The sequence below is a fragment of the Phyllobates terribilis genome, unplaced genomic scaffold (assembly GCF_046119375.1).
Source record: "Phyllobates terribilis strain yellow unplaced genomic scaffold, ASM4611937v1 Scaffold_8__6_contigs__length_399053987, whole genome shotgun sequence".
Classification (NCBI taxonomy): Eukaryota; Metazoa; Chordata; class Amphibia; order Anura; family Dendrobatidae; genus Phyllobates; species Phyllobates terribilis.
In genome coordinates this window covers 348,188,036-348,209,546 of record NW_027362768.1, presented here as the reverse complement: position 1 = coordinate 348,209,546, position 21,511 = coordinate 348,188,036, and the positions used below count along the sequence as shown (strand labels likewise).

The 21,511-nt window shown below is 46.4% G+C and overlaps 14 non-coding genes and 2 pseudogenes across 14 annotated transcripts; all 16 read right to left on the bottom strand.

The window, feature by feature from the left end:
* Nucleotides 1-2,631: 2,631 nt before the first annotated feature.
* Nucleotides 2,632-2,813, bottom strand: LOC141160090 (U2 spliceosomal RNA). Its single transcript, XR_012250076.1, has one exon. It is a non-coding gene; the product is annotated as a U2 spliceosomal RNA (small nuclear RNA).
* Nucleotides 2,814-3,337: 524 nt separating this feature from the next.
* On the bottom strand, nt 3,338-3,453 carry LOC141160363 (U2 spliceosomal RNA; annotated as a pseudogene).
* A 1,121-nt stretch (nt 3,454-4,574) lies between these two features.
* On the bottom strand, nt 4,575-4,758 carry LOC141160147 (U2 spliceosomal RNA). Its single transcript, XR_012250116.1, has one exon. It is a non-coding gene; the product is annotated as a U2 spliceosomal RNA (small nuclear RNA).
* A 789-nt stretch (nt 4,759-5,547) lies between these two features.
* Nucleotides 5,548-5,639, bottom strand: LOC141160445 (U2 spliceosomal RNA; annotated as a pseudogene).
* Nucleotides 5,640-6,752: 1,113 nt separating this feature from the next.
* Nucleotides 6,753-6,943, bottom strand: LOC141158929 (U2 spliceosomal RNA). The gene has a single exon (XR_012248948.1). It is a non-coding gene; the product is annotated as a U2 spliceosomal RNA (small nuclear RNA).
* Nucleotides 6,944-8,062: 1,119 nt separating this feature from the next.
* Nucleotides 8,063-8,253, bottom strand: LOC141158928 (U2 spliceosomal RNA). Its single transcript, XR_012248947.1, has one exon. It is a non-coding gene; the product is annotated as a U2 spliceosomal RNA (small nuclear RNA).
* A 1,113-nt stretch (nt 8,254-9,366) lies between these two features.
* On the bottom strand, nt 9,367-9,557 carry LOC141158926 (U2 spliceosomal RNA). Its single transcript, XR_012248945.1, has one exon. It is a non-coding gene; the product is annotated as a U2 spliceosomal RNA (small nuclear RNA).
* A 1,117-nt stretch (nt 9,558-10,674) lies between these two features.
* On the bottom strand, nt 10,675-10,865 carry LOC141158925 (U2 spliceosomal RNA). Its single transcript, XR_012248944.1, has one exon. It is a non-coding gene; the product is annotated as a U2 spliceosomal RNA (small nuclear RNA).
* Nucleotides 10,866-11,986: 1,121 nt separating this feature from the next.
* On the bottom strand, nt 11,987-12,177 carry LOC141158924 (U2 spliceosomal RNA). Its single transcript, XR_012248943.1, has one exon. It is a non-coding gene; the product is annotated as a U2 spliceosomal RNA (small nuclear RNA).
* Nucleotides 12,178-13,294: 1,117 nt separating this feature from the next.
* LOC141158923 (U2 spliceosomal RNA) lies at nt 13,295-13,485 on the bottom strand. Its single transcript, XR_012248942.1, has one exon. It is a non-coding gene; the product is annotated as a U2 spliceosomal RNA (small nuclear RNA).
* Nucleotides 13,486-14,602: 1,117 nt separating this feature from the next.
* Nucleotides 14,603-14,793, bottom strand: LOC141158922 (U2 spliceosomal RNA). Its single transcript, XR_012248941.1, has one exon. It is a non-coding gene; the product is annotated as a U2 spliceosomal RNA (small nuclear RNA).
* A 1,117-nt stretch (nt 14,794-15,910) lies between these two features.
* On the bottom strand, nt 15,911-16,101 carry LOC141158921 (U2 spliceosomal RNA). Its single transcript, XR_012248940.1, has one exon. It is a non-coding gene; the product is annotated as a U2 spliceosomal RNA (small nuclear RNA).
* A 1,117-nt stretch (nt 16,102-17,218) lies between these two features.
* Nucleotides 17,219-17,409, bottom strand: LOC141158920 (U2 spliceosomal RNA). The gene has a single exon (XR_012248939.1). It is a non-coding gene; the product is annotated as a U2 spliceosomal RNA (small nuclear RNA).
* A 1,115-nt stretch (nt 17,410-18,524) lies between these two features.
* On the bottom strand, nt 18,525-18,715 carry LOC141158919 (U2 spliceosomal RNA). Its single transcript, XR_012248938.1, has one exon. It is a non-coding gene; the product is annotated as a U2 spliceosomal RNA (small nuclear RNA).
* A 1,117-nt stretch (nt 18,716-19,832) lies between these two features.
* On the bottom strand, nt 19,833-20,023 carry LOC141158918 (U2 spliceosomal RNA). The gene has a single exon (XR_012248937.1). It is a non-coding gene; the product is annotated as a U2 spliceosomal RNA (small nuclear RNA).
* A 1,118-nt stretch (nt 20,024-21,141) lies between these two features.
* Nucleotides 21,142-21,332, bottom strand: LOC141158917 (U2 spliceosomal RNA). The gene has a single exon (XR_012248936.1). It is a non-coding gene; the product is annotated as a U2 spliceosomal RNA (small nuclear RNA).
* Nucleotides 21,333-21,511: the final 179 nt, after the last annotated feature.

Sequence of the window (21,511 nt, the reverse complement as noted above, 5' to 3'; positions counted from 1 at the left end):
AGCCGGACTGGTAACAGGTGAGGGCAGGAACCCCCTCTAAAAAATCGCAATCAGGGGAGAAAACCAAGTCTGGATAAGCCCGCTCACTCATGGGACTTTCACTGCCCCCATCTGCATAATGATAAGCGAGGCGGGGTTTCTTCACAGCATTCCCCCTGGTCTCTTCAGAGGACCTTGCTGCTGCTGTGAAATCCCCCTGCTCCTTTATTTCACACTTAGTGCCACTGGCACTGACACTCTGCTCCTCCTCATCATCTGCCTGCAGCTTGTCCCAGGAGACATGGGGCGTTCTGCTCAGTGCCTCCTCCACATCTCCTTCACCACAGGCAGACACAAGTACTGGGAGCTGCTCGCTGAGCTCCATGTCTAGCTCCGCCCCCTCCAACGTCACTGGCTCCGTAGCTCCGCCTCCCGCTCTCACTGCAGATACAGAGGCTGCTGCTGGAGCGCTCTGAGTCACAGGGACGGCAGCACTCACAGGTGTGAGATTCAGCAGCTGATTGCCTGAGGGCAGCTGATTACCTGCAGCTGAGGAGGCAAGTAACTCTTCGCTGACAATGGAGTCAGCTCCATGAGGTCGGCTCTGCTGCAGAGCATTGCTACCAGGCATTACAGGGCTGGCAGAGGCAACCTGGGCATACAGCCTGGCTCCACCAGTGCGTGCCCTGCAATCCCTGTACACATGTCCAGACTCCCCACAGCCATTACATACAACAGGGTTGGGGCAGTCCTTTGCACGGTGCCCAGGTAGATTACATTTTCTGCAGAGCATTGCTTCAGGGCAGTTCTCCTGCATGTGGCCATAGGAGTTACATTTGTGGCAGTAAAAGGGGGCTTCAGGGAAAAATAAATATCCATTATTCCTGCCAATGCTGAAATTTAAAGGGGGATAGTGGAAACCCCCAGGGCCCTGAGGGTCTATCCCAAAACGGACAAAGAACTTGTGCTTCCCAGTCCACAGTCCAGACTCCATGCTAACTACTCTGTGGGCATACTGTACATAGGAACAATGTCTTTTAAGGAAATCCGCTATTTCTTCCAGGGGGACAAAGGGATTATGCATGAAAACCACTAAGGGTATGTCCCCTCTGGAATAAAGGACTGTGAAAGTAAGTCCTGAAAGCAAGTCATTGTCAGCATTTTCCCTGAGGGCTCTGTACAGGTTCTGGCATGCACCAACAGAAGAAAAAACAAGCACATACCGTCCCTCTCTCCTGAATTCCTGCAGGCATACGATCTCCTCCTTCTTTACCTTCAGTATGTCATAAAGCACCATATTGACCAGGTATCCCAATGAAAAATGCATTCTCTTCTCCTGCGCGACCTCGATCCTGAAACCATTACGGACCCAGGCATCCCCGGTCCCTGCGAAGTGGACAACTACTCCCATCCTTTCCAGGTTCGCCTTCTCTCTCCACCACTCCTTTTAGTAAAGCATAGCTGTACTAGCCTTTAAATGACCAGACCAGGCATACTGCACTTGATCTTAGCCAAAAGGCCGAGAAGCGATAACCAGAATTGGTTTCCGACTACGGTGCCACCCAAGGATTCTGAAAAGTCCATTTGTGGAGATGGCCACCTGGACTCCCGTTAAGAAGACATGCTGTCAACCTCTAGATCCCTCACATGCCTGCACTTTTCGGCTTGCTGCTGCTGCAATCCACGCGTTTTAGATCTGCATAACTCCACCTCTTTTAGCACAGTACCCTCAACCCCCGGCTGTTCCCACCCGCCTCAACACCGTTGGAAGGGAGGAGAACCAATTAAGGCGGGGGGGGGGGGGGGGTGGAACGAGCAGCTGTCTACCCTTAGCAGGAGGGTTGCTGATTAATTACCTCTCCTGCTGCTGCTGCTGCTGGCTGTCCAGCAGCAGACTGAAGGTGGCTGCTGCTGTGCGCAGGTATATAAAGGCTCAGAGCCTATTATGACACGCGCAGCCAGCGTTCCATTGCCACATTCCGTCTACTGCAGGCGGGATACCTGGATGGCTGAATGTCACTGAGAAGCTCACAGAGACCGCCATAAGCAACAGTTTAAAAGAATGCCACAGACTAATCAACCAAACTTTTTGGGTTGGTTTCTCTTTTATAGTCTGCAGGCATTAAATGAAAGAAGTCAGTGTTCCAGCAGAGGGAGACAACGTTTCAGAAAAGGCATTGTAGCAAACCAAAAAAGAAATTTTAAGCGCAGCAGAGTAACCAGCTCACATACCTGTTAGCTCAGGTGAGTTTAAAAGGCTGCTGTTGATAACAAGGGCATTTGCTAAATAGATGGTGTGTGTGCAACAATATACTGAAAGGTCAATTATATTGTGCAGCTTATCTCACCACCTGTAGTTATTTAGGTGAAAGCTCCAAAATGCTTGCCTAATATGTCTGTTTATCCAAAAGGAAGTATAGAGGGAGAGCTAGATAGATAGCATTGCATTACATTACATGGCAATGCAATGCACAGTTGCTGAAGTTGAACCAAAATGAGCTTGTCATCTGGCTTCTGCAACTTTTAACATGAAAAATCCAATGAGGAGAAGAAAAGCAAAGCCAAAGAGTCCATCCCAAAATCCGACAAACAAGCCAAATGAACAAAAAGCATTGAATTCAATTCTTTCTGATTTTAGAAACTGCATTAAAGAAGGGGTGCACCGGTCCTGGAGATACTGCAATACCAGGTCAATGCGTGGAGTGGACAGAGCAAGCTCTTTTTCCATCTCCCTGTTCTAAAAATCCATTTAATATATGGTCCCCAGATAGGGGACGTATCAGATATTAAACTGATAAGAACAGATTTTTTGATTGAAGCTGCATCCAAGGCACTGAAAAATGTGACCGAAGTCACACCAAAACAGCGCACGAGGCGAGGATTCATGTGGACCCTTCCCGGAGGAGAGGGTCCCCAATAAACCATCCCCATCCCTCCGAGCCAGAAGGCCACACCGAGGGTCAGGGATCTCCGATGCTCTCCCTAGCCGAAGCCGGAGAAGAGCCGTTTTCGTGCTCCCAGCTTCCATCTAGGCTGCCACCCTAGTGGAGCTGGAGCCTGTGTTGGTTTCTCAGCCCAAAGCTGACCGGACCTCCGACCGGGTTTATAAAAATTCCCCTTCCTAGCCCGGAGGCCAGGAATAGGGGGGGTTGCTCAGAAAGTATGATTGGCAAAGGTGCGGCGTGCTACGAAGCCAAGTCTTTCTGGGGTTCCCAGTCCCAGTAAGCTTGGACTCCCACCAGGGCGCCTACTCCTGGGGCACATTGCTCCAAAGCCCTCACACTTACCCAGCCTAGTGACTTCGATCCTGGAGGGCCATGTTTTCCATCAGATAACTCTATGAGCCACCTGGCGTACTAACAAGTGCACCAAACCAGTGTGTAATATGCATCAATTTACTAGGGCAGCCCAAGGACAAAACTGCCTTTTCAAAAGATACTACACTTGATCTTAGCCAAAAGGCCGAGAAGCGATAACCAGAATTGGTTTCCGACTACGGTGCCACCCAAGGATTCTGAAAAGTCCATTTGTGGAGATGGCCACCTGGACTCCCGTTAAGAAGACATGCTGTCAACCTCTAGATCCCTCACATGCCTGCACTTTTCGGCTTGCTGCTGCTGCAATCCACGCGTTTTAGATCTGCATAACTCCACCTCTTTTAGCACAGTACCCTCAACCCCCGTCTGTTCCCACCCGCCTCAACACCGTTGGAAGGGAGGAGAACCAATTAAGGCGGGAAGGGGGGGGGGTTGGAACGAGCAGCTGTCTACCCTTAGCAGGAGGGTTGCTGATTAATTACCTCTCCTGCTGCTGCTGCTGCTGGCTGTCCAGCAGCAGACTGAAGGTGGCTGCTGCTGTGCGCAGGTATATAAAGGCTCAGAGCCTATTATGACACGCGCAGCCAGCGTTCCATTGCCACATTCCGTCTACTGCAGGCGGGATACCTGGATGGCTGAATGTCACTGAGAAGCTCACAGAGACCGCCATAAGCAACAGTTTAAAAGAATGCCACAGACTAATCAACCAAACTTTTTGGGTTGGTTTCTCTTTTATAGTCTGCAGGCATTAAATGAAAGAAGTCAGTGTTCCAGCAGAGGGAGACAACGTTTCAGAAAAGGCATTGTAGCAAACCAAAAAAGAAATTTTAAGCGCAGCAGAGTAACCAGCTCACATACCTGTTAGCTCAGGTGAGTTTAAAAGGCTGCTGTTGATAACAAGGGCATTTGCTAAATAGATGGTGTGTGTGCAACAATATACTGAAAGGTCAATTATATTGTGCAGCTTATCTCACCACCTGTAGTTATTTAGGTGAAAGCTCCAAAATGCTTGCCTAATATGTCTGTTTATCCAAAAGGAAGTATAGAGGGAGAGCTAGATAGATAGCATTGCATTACATTACATGGCAATGCAATGCACAGTTGCTGAAGTTGAACCAAAATGAGCTTGTCATCTGGCTTCTGCAACTTTTAACATGAAAAATCCAATGAGGAGAAGAAAAGCAAAGCCAAAGAGTCCATCCCAAAATCCGACAAACAAGCCAAATGAACAAAAAGCATTGAATTCAATTCTTTCTGATTTTAGAAACTGCATTAAAGAAGGGGTGCACCGGTCCTGGAGATACTGCAATACCAGGTCAATGCGTGGAGTGGACAGAGCAAGCTCTTTTTCCATCTCCCTGTTCTAAAAATCCATTTAATATATGGTCCCCAGATAGGGGACGTATCAGATATTAAACTGATAAGAACAGATTTTTTTTTTTTATCGAAAGCCCGAATTCGTGTACAAAACCCGAGTGCGCTTAAAAAAGTGACAAGTGCCACAAAAAAAGTGCACTAGGATGCTGGTCTTCTTGAAACCCTCTCCAAAAGGAGAAGGGTCCCCCAAACCATTCCCCGTCCCTCCGAGCCAAAAGGCCACAGCGAGGAACAGGGACAAAAAGCCACCTCCAGCCGAAGCCAGAGGCGACCCAATCTTACCCCCAGCACCTGCCCGAGTTCTCACCCGAGCAAGGCACTGGGAGCCAAAGACTGTGCTCCCCTCCCGGAAGAGGGGAGCCAACAACGCTCTCCTCCCGAAAGAGGAGAGCCAGGGGGGTTCAGGGGGGAGCGGAACCTGATGGCCACACACTCCCCCCCTAGACCTGCCAAGAGAGGAACCCGTAAGGGAACCGCATCCCGACAAAATCCTAGTAGGACGTGACACACGTGAATAAGTGGACACACAGTGACAAAGAAATTAAATAAATAGTGAAGGTTTCACAGTATAATACTGCCCGGACCTTCGACCGGGAATTGAAAAATTCCCCATCCTAAGGCCAGAAGGCCCGGAATAAGGGTGTGTGCGAAGAAAGAAAATTTGAAGTGCTTGTGCAAATGTGCCATAAACTCAAGTGGGGTTCCCAATCCCAGTGAGTTAAGGCACCCCAGGGTCACCACTCCTGGGGCACTTCACACTTCGGGCTTTCGATCTTCCCCGGCCCAATGGCGTCGATCCTGGGGGGCCATGCTTTCCACCAGATGACTATATTAGCCACCTGGCGTACTAACAAGCGCCTAAACCCCAGTGTGCATAATGTATCAATCTACTAGGGCGGCCAACATCCAAAACCGCCTTTTCGAAAGATACTACACTTGATCTTAGCCAAAAGGCCGAGAAGCGATAACCAGAATTGGTTTCCGACTACGGTGCCACCCAAGGATTCTGAAAAGTCCATTTGTGGAGATGGCCACCTGGACTCCCGTTAAGAAGACATGCTGTCAACCTCTAGATCCCTCACATGCCTGCACTTTTCGGCTTGCTGCTGCTGCAATCCACGCGTTTTAGATCTGCATAACTCCACCTCTTTTAGCACAGTACCCTCAACCCCCGGCTGTTCCCACCCGCCTCAACACCGTTGGAAGGGAGGAGAACCAATTAAGGCGGGGGGGGGGGTGGAACGAGCAGCTGTCTACCCTTAGCAGGAGGGTTGCTGATTAATTACCTCTCCTGCTGCTGCTGCTGGCTGTCCAGCAGCAGACTGAAGGTGGCTGCTGCTGTGCGCAGGTATATAAAGGCTCAGAGCCTATTATGACACGCGCAGCCAGCGTTCCATTGCCACATTCCGTCTACTGCAGGCGGGATACCTGGATGGCTGAATGTCACTGAGAAGCTCACAGAGACCGCCATAAGCAACAGTTTAAAAGAATGTCACAGACTAATCAACCAAACTTTTTGGGTTGGTTTCTCTTTTATAGTCTGCAGGCATTAAATGAAAGAAGTCAGTGTTCCAGCAGAGGGAGACAACGTTTCAGAAAAGGCATTGTAGCAAACCAAAAAAGAAATTTTAAGCGCAGCAGAGTAACCAGCTCACATACCTGTTAGCTCAGGTGAGTTTAAAAGGCTGCTGTTGATAACAAGGGCATTTGCTAAATAGATGGTGTGTGTGCAACAATATACTGAAAGGTCAATTATATTGTGCAGCTTATCTCACCACCTGTAGTTATTTAGGTGAAAGCTCCAAAATGCTTGCCTAATATGTCTGTTTATCCAAAAGGAAGTATAGAGGGAGAGCTAGATAGATAGCATTGCATTACATTACATGGCAATGCAATGCACAGTTGCTGAAGTTGAACCAAAATGAGCTTGTCATCTGGCTTCTGCAACTTTTAACATGAAAAATCCAATGAGGAGAAGAAAAGCAAAGCCAAAGAGTCCATCCCAAAATCCGACAAACAAGCCAAATGAACAAAAAGCATTGAATTCAATTCTTTCTGATTTTAGAAACTGCATTAAAGAAGGGGTGCACCGGTCCTGGAGATACTGCAATACCAGGTCAATGCGTGGAGTGGACAGAGCAAGCTCTTTTTCCATCTCCCTGTTCTAAAAATCCATTTAATATATGGTCCCCAGATAGGGGACGTATCAGATATTAAACTGATAAGAACAGATACTACACTTGATCTTAGCCAAAAGGCCGAGAAGCGATAACCAGAATTGGTTTCCGACTACGGTGCCACCCAAGGATTCTGAAAAGTCCATTTGTGGAGATGGCCACCTGGACTCCCGTTAAGAAGACATGCTGTCAACCTCTAGATCCCTCACATGCCTGCACTTTTCGGCTTGCTGCTGCTGCAATCCACGCGTTTTAGATCTGCATAACTCCACCTCTTTTAGCACAGTACCCTCAACCCCCGGCTGTTCCCACCCGCCTCAACACCGTTGGAAGGGAGGAGAACCAATTAAGGCGGGGGGGGGGGGGGTGGAACGAGCAGCTGTCTACCCTTAGCAGGAGGGTTGCTGATTAATTACCTCTCCTGCTGCTGCTGCTGCTGGCTGTCCAGCAGCAGACTGAAGGTGGCTGCTGCTGTGCGCAGGTATATAAAGGCTCAGAGCCTATTATGACACGCGCAGCCAGCGTTCCATTGCCACATTCCGTCTACTGCAGGCGGGATACCTGGATGGCTGAATGTCACTGAGAAGCTCACAGAGACCGCCATAAGCAACAGTTTAAAAGAATGCCACAGACTAATCAACCAAACTTTTTGGGTTGGTTTCTCTTTTATAGTCTGCAGGCATTAAATGAAAGAAGTCAGTGTTCCAGCAGAGGGAGACAACGTTTCAGAAAAGGCATTGTAGCAAACCAAAAAAGAAATTTTAAGCGCAGCAGAGTAACCAGCTCACATACCTGTTAGCTCAGGTGAGTTTAAAAGGCTGCTGTTGATAACAAGGGCATTTGCTAAATAGATGGTGTGTGTGCAACAATATACTGAAAGGTCAATTATATTGTGCAGCTTATCTCACCACCTGTAGTTATTTAGGTGAAAGCTCCAAAATGCTTGCCTAATATGTCTGTTTATCCAAAAGGAAGTATAGAGGGAGAGCTAGATAGATAGCATTGCATTACATTACATGGCAATGCAATGCACAGTTGCTGAAGTTGAACCAAAATGAGCTTGTCATCTGGCTTCTGCAACTTTTAACATGAAAAATCCAATGAGGAGAAGAAAAGCAAAGCCAAAGAGTCCATCCCAAAATCCGACAAACAAGCCAAATGAACAAAAAGCATTGAATTCAATTCTTTCTGATTTTAGAAACTGCATTAAAGAAGGGGTGCACCGGTCCTGGAGATACTGCAATACCAGGTCAATGCGTGGAGTGGACAGAGCAAGCTCTTTTTCCATCTCCCTGTTCTAAAAATCCATTTAATATATGGTCCCCAGATAGGGGACGTATCAGATATTAAACTGATAAGAACAGATACTACACTTGATCTTAGCCAAAAGGCCGAGAAGCGATAACCAGAATTGGTTTCCGACTACGGTGCCACCCAAGGATTCTGAAAAGTCCATTTGTGGAGATGGCCACCTGGACTCCCGTTAAGAAGACATGCTGTCAACCTCTAGATCCCTCACATGCCTGCACTTTTCGGCTTGCTGCTGCTGCAATCCACGCGTTTTAGATCTGCATAACTCCACCTCTTTTAGCACAGTACCCTCAACCCCCGGCTGTTCCCACCCGCCTCAACACCGTTGGAAGGGAGGAGAACCAATTAAGGCGGGGGGGGGGGTGGAACGAGCAGCTGTCTACCCTTAGCAGGAGGGTTGCTGATTAATTACCTCTCCTGCTGCTGCTGCTGGCTGTCCAGCAGCAGACTGAAGGTGGCTGCTGCTGTGCGCAGGTATATAAAGGCTCAGAGCCTATTATGACACGCGCAGCCAGCGTTCCATTGCCACATTCCGTCTACTGCAGGCGGGATACCTGGATGGCTGAATGTCACTGAGAAGCTCACAGAGACCGCCATAAGCAACAGTTTAAAAGAATGCCACAGACTAATCAACCAAACTTTTTGGGTTGGTTTCTCTTTTATAGTCTGCAGGCATTAAATGAAAGAAGTCAGTGTTCCAGCAGAGGGAGACAACGTTTCAGAAAAGGCATTGTAGCAAACCAAAAAAGAAATTTTAAGCGCAGCAGAGTAACCAGCTCACATACCTGTTAGCTCAGGTGAGTTTAAAAGGCTGCTGTTGATAACAAGGGCATTTGCTAAATAGATGGTGTGTGTGCAACAATATACTGAAAGGTCAATTATATTGTGCAGCTTATCTCACCACCTGTAGTTATTTAGGTGAAAGCTCCAAAATGCTTGCCTAATATGTCTGTTTATCCAAAAGGAAGTATAGAGGGAGAGCTAGATAGATAGCATTGCATTACATTACATGGCAATGCAATGCACAGTTGCTGAAGTTGAACCAAAATGAGCTTGTCATCTGGCTTCTGCAACTTTTAACATGAAAAATCCAATGAGGAGAAGAAAAGCAAAGCCAAAGAGTCCATCCCAAAATCCGACAAACAAGCCAAATGAACAAAAAGCATTGAATTCAATTATTTCTGATTTTAGAAACTGCATTAAAGAAGGGGTGCACCGGTCCTGGAGATACTGCAATACCAGGTCAATGCGTGGAGTGGACAGAGCAAGCTCTTTTTCCATCTCCCTGTTCTAAAAATCCATTTAATATATGGTCCCCAGATAGGGGACGTATCAGATATTAAACTGATAAGAACAGATACTACACTTGATCTTAGCCAAAAGGCCGAGAAGCGATAACCAGAATTGGTTTCCGACTACGGTGCCACCCAAGGATTCTGAAAAGTCCGTTTGTGGAGATGGCCACCTGGACTCCCGTTAAGAAGACATGCTGTCAACCTCTAGATCCCTCACATGCCTGCACTTTTCGGCTTGCTGCTGCTGCAATCCACGCGTTTTAGATCTGCATAACTCCACCTCTTTTAGCACAGTACCCTCAACCCCCGGCTGTTCCCACCCGCCTCAACACCGTTGGAAGGGAGGAGAACCAATTAAGGCGGGGGGGGGGGGCGGAACGAGCAGCTGTCTACCCTTAGCAGGAGGGTTGCTGATTAATTACCTCTCCTGCTGCTGCTGCTGCTGGCTGTCCAGCAGCAGACTGAAGGTGGCTGCTGCTGTGCGCAGGTATATAAAGGCTCAGAGCCTATTATGACACGCGCAGCCAGCGTTCCATTGCCACATTCCGTCTACTGCAGGCGGGATACCTGGATGGCTGAATGTCACTGAGAAGCTCACAGAGACCGCCATAAGCAACAGTTTAAAAGAATGCCACAGACTAATCAACCAAACTTTTTGGGTTGGTTTCTCTTTTATAGTCTGCAGGCATTAAATGAAAGAAGTCAGTGTTCCAGCAGAGGGAGACAACGTTTCAGAAAAGGCATTGTAGCAAACCAAAAAAGAAATTTTAAGCGCAGCAGAGTAACCAGCTCACATACATGTTAGCTCAGGTGAGTTTAAAAGGCTGCTGTTGATAACAAGGGCATTTGCTAAATAGATGGTGTGTGTGCAACAATATACTGAAAGGTCAATTATATTGTGCAGCTTATCTCACCACCTGTAGTTATTTAGGTGAAAGCTCCAAAATGCTTGCCTAATATGTCTGTTTATCCAAAAGGAAGTATAGAGGGAGAGCTAGATAGATAGCATTGCATTACATTACATGGCAATGCAATGCACAGTTGCTGAAGTTGAACCAAAATGAGCTTGTCATCTGGCTTCTGCAACTTTTAACATGAAAAATCCAATGAGGAGAAGAAAAGCAAAGCCAAAGAGTCCATCCCAAAATCCGACAAACAAGCCAAATGAACAAAAAGCATTGAATTCAATTCTTTCTGATTTTAGAAACTGCATTAAAGAAGGGGTGCACCGGTCCTGGAGATACTGCAATACCAGGTCAATGCGTGGAGTGGACAGAGCAAGCTCTTTTTCCATCTCCCTGTTCTAAAAATCCATTTAATATATGGTCCCCAGATAGGGGACGTATCAGATATTAAACTGATAAGAACAGATACTACACTTGATCTTAGCCAAAAGGCCGAGAAGCGATAACCAGAATTGGTTTCCGACTACGGTGCCACCCAAGGATTCTGAAAAGTCCATTTGTGGAGATGGCCACCTGGACTCCCGTTAAGAAGACATGCTGTCAACCTCTAGATCCCTCACATGCCTGCACTTTTCGGCTTGCTGCTGCTGCAATCCACGCGTTTTAGATCTGCATAACTCCACCTCTTTTAGCACAGTACCCTCAACCCCCGGCTGTTCCCACCCGCCTCAACACCGTTGGAAGGGAGGAGAACCAATTAAGGCGGGGGGTGGGGGGGGGTGGAACGAGCAGCTGTCTACCCTTAGCAGGAGGGTTGCTGATTAATTACCTCTCCTGCTGCTGCTGCTGCTGGCTGTCCAGCAGCAGACTGAAGGTGGCTGCTGCTGTGCGCAGGTATATAAAGGCTCAGAGCCTATTATGACACGCGCAGCCAGCGTTCCATTGCCACATTCCGTCTACTGCAGGCGGGATACCTGGATGGCTGAATGTCACTGAGAAGCTCACAGAGACCGCCATAAGCAACAGTTTAAAAGAATGCCACAGACTAATCAACCAAACTTTTTGGGTTGGTTTCTCTTTTATAGTCTGCAGGCATTAAATGAAAGAAGTCAGTGTTCCAGCAGAGGGAGACAACGTTTCAGAAAAGGCATTGTAGCAAACCAAAAAAGAAATTTTAAGCGCAGCAGAGTAACCAGCTCACATACCTGTTAGCTCAGGTGAGTTTAAAAGGCTGCTGTTGATAACAAGGGCATTTGCTAAATAGATGGTGTGTGTGCAACAATATACTGAAAGGTCAATTATATTGTGCAGCTTATCTCACCACCTGTAGTTATTTAGGTGAAAGCTCCAAAATGCTTGCCTAATATGTCTGTTTATCCAAAAGGAAGTATAGAGGGAGAGCTAGATAGATAGCATTGCATTACATTACATGGCAATGCAATGCACAGTTGCTGAAGTTGAACCAAAATGAGCTTGTCATCTGGCTTCTGCAACTTTTAACATGAAAAATCCAATGAGGAGAAGAAAAGCAAAGCCAAAGAGTCCATCCCAAAATCCGACAAACAAGCCAAATGAACAAAAAGCATTGAATTCAATTCTTTCTGATTTTAGAAACTGCATTAAAGAAGGGGTGCACCGGTCCTGGAGATACTGCAATACCAGGTCAATGCGTGGAGTGGACAGAGCAAGCTCTTTTTCCATCTCCCTGTTCTAAAAATCCATTTAATATATGGTCCCCAGATAGGGGACGTATCAGATATTAAACTGATAAGAACAGATACTACACTTGATCTTAGCCAAAAGGCCGAGAAGCGATAACCAGAATTGGTTTCCGACTACGGTGCCACCCAAGGATTCTGAAAAGTCCATTTGTGGAGATGGCCACCTGGACTCCCGTTAAGAAGACATGCTGTCAACCTCTAGATCCCTCACATGCCTGCACTTTTCGGCTTGCTGCTGCTGCAATCCACGCGTTTTAGATCTGCATAACTCCACCTCTTTTAGCACAGTACCCTCAACCCCCGGCTGTTCCCACCCGCCTCAACACCGTTGGAAGGGAGGAGAACCAATTAAGGCCGGGGGGGGGGGTGGAACGAGCAGCTGTCTACCCTTAGCAGGAGGGTTGCTGATTAATTACCTCTCCTGCTGCTGCTGCTGCTGGCTGTCCAGCAGTAGACTGAAGGTGGCTGCTGCTGTGCGCAGGTATATAAAGGCTCAGAGCCTATTATGACACGCGCAGCCAGCGTTCCATTGCCACATTCCGTCTACTGCAGGCGGGATACCTGGATGGCTGAATGTCACTGAGAAGCTCACAGAGACCGCCATAAGCAACAGTTTAAAAGAATGCCACAGACTAATCAACCAAACTTTTTGGGTTGGTTTCTCTTTTATAGTCTGCAGGCATTAAATGAAAGAAGTCAGTGTTCCAGCAGAGGGAGACAACGTTTCAGAAAAGGCATTGTAGCAAACCAAAAAAGAAATTTTAAGCGCAGCAGAGTAACCAGCTCACATACCTGTTAGCTCAGGTGAGTTTAAAAGGCTGCTGTTGATAACAAGGACATTTGCTAAATAGATGGTGTGTGTGCAACAATATACTGAAAGGTCAATTATATTGTGCAGCTTATCTCACCACCTGTAGTTATTTAGGTGAAAGCTCCAAAATGCTTGCCTAATATGTCTGTTTATCCAAAAGGAAGTATAGAGGGAGAGCTAGATAGATAGCATTGCATTACATTACATGGCAATGCAATGCACAGTTGCTGAAGTTGAACCAAAATGAGCTTGTCATCTGGCTTCTGCAACTTTTAACATGAAAAATCCAATGAGGAGAAGAAAAGCAAAGCCAAAGAGTCCATCCCAAAATCCGACAAACAAGCCAAATGAACAAAAAGCATTGAATTCAATTCTTTCTGATTTTAGAAACTGCATTAAAGAAGGGGTGCACCGGTCCTGGAGATACTGCAATACCAGGTCAATGCGTGGAGTGGACAGAGCAAGCTCTTTTTCCATCTCCCTGTTCTAAAAATCCATTTAATATATGGTCCCCAGATAGGGGACGTATCAGATATTAAACTGATAAGAACAGATACTACACTTGATCTTAGCCAAAAGGCCGAGAAGCGATAACCAGAATTGGTTTCCGACTACGGTGCCACCCAAGGATTCTGAAAAGTCCATTTGTGGAGATGGCCACCTGGACTCCCGTTAAGAAGACATGCTGTCAACCTCTAGATCCCTCACATGCCTGCACTTTTCGGCTTGCTGCTGCTGCAATCCACGCGTTTTAGATCTGCATAACTCCACCTCTTTTAGCACAGTACCCTCAACCCCCGGCTGTTCCCACCCGCCTCAACACCGTTGGAAGGGAGGAGAACCAATTAAGGCGGGGGGGGGGGGTGGAACGAGCAGCTGTCTACCCTTAGCAGGAGGGTTGCTGATTAATTACCTCTCCTGCTGCTGCTGCTGCTGGCTGTCCAGCAGCAGACTGAAGGTGGCTGCTGCTGTGCGCAGGTATATAAAGGCTCAGAGCCTATTATGACACGCGCAGCCAGCGTTCCATTGCCACATTCCGTCTACTGCAGGCGGGATACCTGGATGGCTGAATGTCACTGAGAAGCTCACAGAGACCGCCATAAGCAACAGTTTAAAAGAATGCCACAGACTAATCAACCAAACTTTTTGGGTTGGTTTCTCTTTTATAGTCTGCAGGCATTAAATGAAAGAAGTCAGTGTTCCAGCAGAGGGAGACAACGTTTCAGAAAAGGCATTGTAGCAAACCAAAAAAGAAATTTTAAGCGCAGCAGAGTAACCAGCTCACATACCTGTTAGCTCAGGTGAGTTTAAAAGGCTGCTGTTGATAACAAGGGCATTTGCTAAATAGATGGTGTGTGTGCAACAATATACTGAAAGGTCAATTATATTGTGCAGCTTATCTCACCACCTGTAGTTATTTAGGTGAAAGCTCCAAAATGCTTGCCTAATATGTCTGTTTATCCAAAAGGAAGTATAGAGGGAGAGCTAGATAGATAGCATTGCATTACATTACATGGCAATGCAATGCACAGTTGCTGAAGTTGAACCAAAATGAGCTTGTCATCTGGCTTCTGCAACTTTTAACATGAAAAATCCAATGAGGAGAAGAAAAGCAAAGCCAAAGAGTCCATCCCAAAATCCGACAAACAAGCCAAATGAACAAAAAGCATTGAATTCAATTCTTTCTGATTTTAGAAACTGCATTAAAGAAGGGGTGCACCGGTCCTGGAGATACTGCAATACCAGGTCAATGCGTGGAGTGGACAGAGCAAGCTCTTTTTCCATCTCCCTGTTCTAAAAATCCATTTAATATATGGTCCCCAGATAGGGGACGTATCAGATATTAAACTGATAAGAACAGATACTACACTTGATCTTAGCCAAAAGGCCGAGAAGCGATAACCAGAATTGGTTTCCGACTACGGTGCCACCCAAGGATTCTGAAAAGTCCATTTGTGGAGATGGCCACCTGGACTCCCGTTAAGAAGACATACTGTCAACCTCTAGATCCCTCACATGCCTGCACTTTTCGGCTTGCTGCTGCTGCAATCCACGCGTTTTAGATCTGCATAACTCCACCTCTTTTAGCACAGTACCCTCAACCCCCGGCTGTTCCCACCCGCCTCAACACCGTTGGAAGGGAGGAGAACCAATTAAGGCGGGGGGGGGGGGTGGAACGAGCAGCTGTCTACCCTTAGCAGGAGGGTTGCTGATTAATTACCTCTCCTGCTGCTGCTGCTGCTGGCTGTCCAGCAGCAGACTGAAGGTGGCTGCTGCTGTGCGCAGGTATATAAAGGCTCAGAGCCTATTATGACACGCGCAGCCAGCGTTCCATTGCCACATTCCGTCTACTGCAGGCGGGATACCTGGATGGCTGAATGTCACTGAGAAGCTCACAGAGACCGCCATAAGCAACAGTTTAAAAGAATGCCACAGACTAATCAACCAAACTTTTTGGGTTGGTTTCTCTTTTATAGTCTGCAGGCATTAAATGAAAGAAGTCAGTGTTCCAGCAGAGGGAGACAACGTTTCAGAAAAGGCATTGTAGCAAACCAAAAAAGAAATTTTAAGCGCAGCAGAGTAACCAGCTCACATACCTGTTAGCTCAGGTGAGTTTAAAAGGCTGCTGTTGATAACAAGGGCATTTGCTAAATAGATGGTGTGTGTGCAACAATATACTGAAAGGTCAATTATATTGTGCAGCTTATCTCACCACCTGTAGTTATTTAGGTGAAAGCTCCAAAATGCTTGCCTAATATGTCTGTTTATCCAAAAGGAAGTATAGAGGGAGAGCTAGATAGAAAGCATTGCATTACATTACATGGCAATGCAATGCACAGTTGCTGAAGTTGAACCAAAATGAGCTTGTCATCTGGCTTCTGCAACTTTTAACATGAAAAATCCAATGAGGAGAAGAAAAGCAAAGCCAAAGAGTCCATCCCAAAATCCGACAAACAAGCCAAATGAACAAAAAGCATTGAATTCAATTCTTTCTGATTTTAGAAACTGCATTAAAGAAGGGGTGCACCGGTCCTGGAGATACTGCAATACCAGGTCAATGCGTGGAGTGGACAGAGCAAGCTCTTTTTCCATCTCCCTGTTCTAAAAATCCATTTAATATATGGTCCCCAGATAGGGGACGTATCAGATATTAAACTGATAAGAACAGATACTACACTTGATCTTAGCCAAAAGGCCGAGAAGCGATAACCAGAATTGGTTTCCGACTACGGTGCCACCCAAGGATTCTGAAAAGTCCATTTGTGGAGATGGCCACCTGGACTCCCGTTAAGAAGACATGCTGTCAACCTCTAGATTCCTCACATGCCTGCACTTTTCGGCTTGCTGCTGCTGCAATCCACGCGTTTTAGATCTGCATAACTCCACCTCTTTTAGCACAGTACCCTCAACCCCCGGCTGTTCCCACCCGCCTCAACACCGTTGGAAGGGAGGAGAACCAATTAAGGCGGGGGGGGGGGGTGGAACGAGCAGCTGTCTACCCTTAGCAGGAGGGTTGCTGATTAATTACCTCTCCTGCTGCTGCTGCTGCTGGCTGTCCAGCAGCAGACTGAAGGTGGCTGCTGCTGTGCGCAGGTATATAAAGGCTCAGAGCCTATTATGACACGTGCAGCCAGCGTTCCATTGCCACATTCCGTCTACTGCAGGCGGGATACCTGGATGGCTGAATGTCACTGAGAAGCTCACAGAGACCGCCATAAGCAACAGTTTAAAAGAATGCCACAGACTAATCAACCAAACTTTTTGGGTTGGTTTCTCTTTTATAGTCTGCAGGCATTAAATGAAAGAAGTCAGTGTTCCAGCAGAGGGAGACAACGTTTCAGAAAAGGCATTGTAGCAAACCAAAAAAGAAATTTTAAGCGCAGCAGAGTAACCAGCTCACATACCTGTTAGCTCAGGTGAGTTTAAAAGGCTGCTGTTGATAACAAGGGCATTTGCTAAATAGATGGTGTGTGTGCAACAATATACTGAAAGGTCAATTATATTGTGCAGCTTATCTCACCACCTGTAGTTATTTAGGTGAAAGCTCCAAAATGCTTGCCTAATATGTCTGTTTATCCAAAAGGAAGTATAGAGGGAGAGCTAGATAGATAGCATTGCATTACATTACATGGCAATGCAATGCACAGTTGCTGAAGTTGAACCAAAATGAGCTTGTCATCTGGCTTCTGCAACTTTTAACATGAAAAATCCAATGAGGAGAAGAAAAGCAAAGCCAAAGAGTCCATCCCAAAATCCGACAAACAAGCCAAATGAACAAAAAGCATTGAATTCAATTCTTTCTGATTTTAGAAACTGCATTAAAGAAGGGGTGCACCGGTCCTGGAGATACTGCAATACCAGGTCAATGCGTGGAGTGGACAGAGCAAGCTCTTTTTCCATCTCCCTGTTCTAAAAATCCATTTAATATATGGTCCCCAGATAGGGGACGTATCAGATATTAAACTGATAAGAACAGATACTACACTTGATCTTAGCCAAAAGGCCGAGAAGCGATAACCAGAATTGGTTTCCGACTACGGTGCCACCCAAGGATTCTGAAAAGTCCATTTGTGGAGATGGCCACCTGGACTCCCGTTAAGAAGACATGCTGTCAACCTCTAGATCCCTCACATGCCTGCACTTTTCGGCTTGCTGCTGCTGCAATCCACGCGTTTTAGATCTGCATAACTCCACCTCTTTTAGCACAGTACCCTCAACCCCCGGCTGTTCCCACCCGCCTCAACACCGTTGGAAGGGAGGAGAACCAATTATGGCGGGGGGGGGGTGGAACGAGCAGCTGTCTACCCTTAGCAGGAGGGTTGCTGATTAATTACCTCTCCTGCTGCTGCTGCTGCTGGCTGTCCAGCAGCAGACTGAAGGTGGCTGCTGCTGTGCGCAGGTATATAAAGGCTCAGAGCCTATTATGACACGCGCAGCCAGCGTTCCATTGCCACATTCCGTCTACTGCAGGCGGGATACCTGGATGGCTGAATGTCACTGAGAAGCTCACAGAGACCGCCATAAGCAACAGTTTAAAAGAATGCCACAGACTAATCAACCAAACTTTTTGGGTTGGTTTCTCTTTTATAGTCTGCAGGCATTAAATGAAAGAAGTCAGTGTTCCAGCAGAGGGAGACAACGTTTCAGAAAAGGCATTGTAGCAAACCAAAAAAGAAATTTTAAGCGCAGCAGAGTAACCAGCTCACATACCTGTTAGCTCAGGTGAGTTTAAAAGGCTGCTGTTGATAACAAGGGCATTTGCTAAATAGATGGTGTGTGTGCAACAATATACTGAAAGGTCAATTATATTGTGCAGCTTATCTCACCACCTGTAGTTATTTAGGTGAAAGCTCCAAAATGCTTGCCTAATATGTCTGTTTATCCAAAAGGAAGTATAGAGGGAGAGCTAGATAGATAGCATTGCATTACATTACATGGCAATGCAATGCACAGTTGCTGAAGTTGAACCAAAATGAGCTTGTCATCTGGCTTCTGCAACTTTTAACATGAAAAATCCAATGAGGAGAAGAAAAGCAAAGCCAAAGAGTCCATCCCAAAATCCGACAAACAAGCCAAATGAACAAAAAGCATTGAATTCAATTCTTTCTGATTTTAGAAACTGCATTAAAGAAGGGGTGCACCGGTCCTGGAGATACTGCAATACCAGGTCAATGCGTGGAGTGGACAGAGCAAGCTCTTTTTCCATCTCCCTGTTCTAAAAATCCATTTAATATATGGTCCCCAGATAGGGGACGTATCAGATATTAAACTGATAAGAACAGATACTACACTTGATCTTAGCCAAAAGGCCGAGAAGCGATAACCAGAATTGGTTTCCGACTACGGTGCCACCCAAGGATTCTGAAAAGTCCATTTGTGGAGATGGCCACCTGGACTCCCGTTAAGAAGACATGCTGTCAACCTCTAGATCCCTCACATGCCTGCACTTTTCGGCTTGCTGCTGCTGCAATCCACGCGTTTTAGATCTGCATAACTCCACCTCTTTTAGCACAGTACCCTCAACCCCCGGCTGTTCCCACCCGCCTCAACACCGTTGGAAGGGAGGAGAACCAATTAAGGCGGGGGGGGGGGGTGGAACGAGCAGCTGTCTACCCTTAGCAGGAGGGTTGCTGATTAATTACCTCTCCTGCTGCTGCTGCTGCTGGCTGTCCAGCAGCAGACTGAAGGTGGCTGCTGCTGTGCGCAGGTATATAAAGGCTCAGAGCCTATTATGACACGCGCAGCCAGCGTTCCATTGCCACATTCCGTCTACTGCAGGCGGGATACCTGGATGGCTGAATGTCACTGAGAAGCTCACAGAGACCGCCATAAGCAACAGTTTAAAAGAATGCCACAGACTAATCAACCAAACTTTTTGGGTTGGTTTCTCTTTTATAGTCTGCAGGCATTAAATGAAAGAAGTCAGTGTTCCAGCAGAGGGAGACAACGTTTCAGAAAAGGCATTGTAGCAAACCAAAAAAGAAATTTTAAGCGCAGCAGAGTAACCAGCTCACATACCTGTTAGCTCAGGTGAGTTTAAAAGGCTGCTGTTGATAACAAGGGCATTTGCTAAATAGATGGTGTGTGTGCAACAATATACTGAAAGGTCAATTATATTGTGCAGCTTATCTCACCACCTGTAGTTATTTAGGTGAAAGCTCCAAAATGCTTGCCTAATATGTCTGTTTATCCAAAAGGAAGTATAGAGGGAGAGCTAGATAGATAGCATTGCATTACATTACATGGCAATGCAATGCACAGTTGCTGAAGTTGAACCAAAATGAGCTTGTCATCTGGCTTCTGCAACTTTTAACATGAAAAATCCAATGAGGAGAAGAAAAGCAAAGCCAAAGAGTCCATCCCAAAATCCGACAAACAAGCCAAATGAACAAAAAGCATTGAATTCAATTCTTTCTGATTTTAGAAACTGCATTAAAGAAGGGGTGCACCGGTCCTGGAGATACTGCAATACCAGGTCAATGCGTGGAGTGGACAGAGCAAGCTCTTTTTCCATCTCCCTGTTCTAAAAATCCATTTAATATATGGTCCCCAGATAGGGGACGTATCAGATATTAAACTGATAAGAACAGATACTACACTTGATCTTAGCCAAAAGGCCGAGAAGCGATAACCAGAATTGGTTTCCGACTACGGTGCCACCCAAGGATTCTGAAAAGTCCATTTGTGGAGATGGCCACCTGGACTCCCGTTAAGAAGACATGCTGTCAACCTCTAGATCCCTCACATGCCTGCACTTTTCGGCTTGCTGCTGCTGCAATCCACGCGTTTTAGATCTGCATAACTCCACCTCTTTTAGCACAGTACCCTCAACCCCCGGCTGTTCCCACCCGCCTCAACACCGTTGGAAGGGAGGAGAACCAATTAAGGCGGGGGGGGGGGGGTGGAACGAGCAGCTGTCTACCCTTAGCAGGAGGGTTGCTGATTAATTACCTCTCCTGCTGCTGCTGCTGCTGGCTGTCCAGCAGCAGACTGAAGGTGGCTGCTGCTGTGCGCAGGTATATAAAGGCTCAGAGCCTATTATGACACGCGCAGCCAGCGTTCCATTGCCACATTCCGTCTACTGCAGGCGGGATACCTGGATGGCTGAATGTCACTGAGAAGCTCACAGAGACCGCCATAAGCAACAGTTTAAAAGAATGCCACAGACTAATCAACCAAACTTTTTGGGTTGGTTTCTCTTTTATAGTCTGCAGGCATTAAATGAAAGAAGTCAGTGTTCCAGCAGAGGGAGACAACGTTTCAGAAAAGGCATTGTAGCAAACCAAAAAAGAAATTTTAAGCGCAGCAGAGTAACCAGCTCACATACCTGTTAGCTCAGGTGAGTTTAAAAGGCTGCTGTTGATAACAAGGGCATTTGCTAAATAGATGGTGTGTGTGCAACAATATACTGAAAGGTCAATTATATTGTGCAGCTTATCTCACCACCTGTAGTTATTTAGGTGAAAGCTCCAAAATGCTTGCCTAATATGTCTGTTTATCCAAAAGGAAGTATAGAGGGAGAGCTAGATAGATAGCATTGCATTACATTACATGGCAATGCAATGCACAGTTGCTGAAGTTGAACCAAAATGAGCTTGTCATCTGGCTTCTGCAACTTTTAACATGAAAAATCCAATGAGGAGAAGAAAAGAAAAGCCAAAGAGTCCATCCCAAAATCCGACAAACAAGCCAAATGAACAAAAAGCATTGAATTCAATTCTTTCTGATTTTAGAAACTGCATTAAAGAAGGGGTGCACCGGTCCTGGAGATACTGCAATACCAGGTCAATGCGTGGAGTGGACAGAGCAAGCTCTTTTTCCATCTCCCTGTTCTAAAAATCCATTTAATATATGGTCCCCAGATAGGGGACGTATCAGATATTAAACTGATAAGAACAGATACTACACTTGATCTTAGCCAAAAGGCCGAGAAGCGATAACCAGAATTGGTTTCCGACTACGGTGCCACCCAAGGATTCTGAAAAGTCCATTTGTGGAGATGGCCACCTGGACTCCCGTTAAGAAGACATGCTGTCAACCTCTAGATCCCTCACATGCCTGCACTTTTCGGCTTGCTGCTGCTGCAATCCACGCGTTTTAGATCTGCATAACTCCAC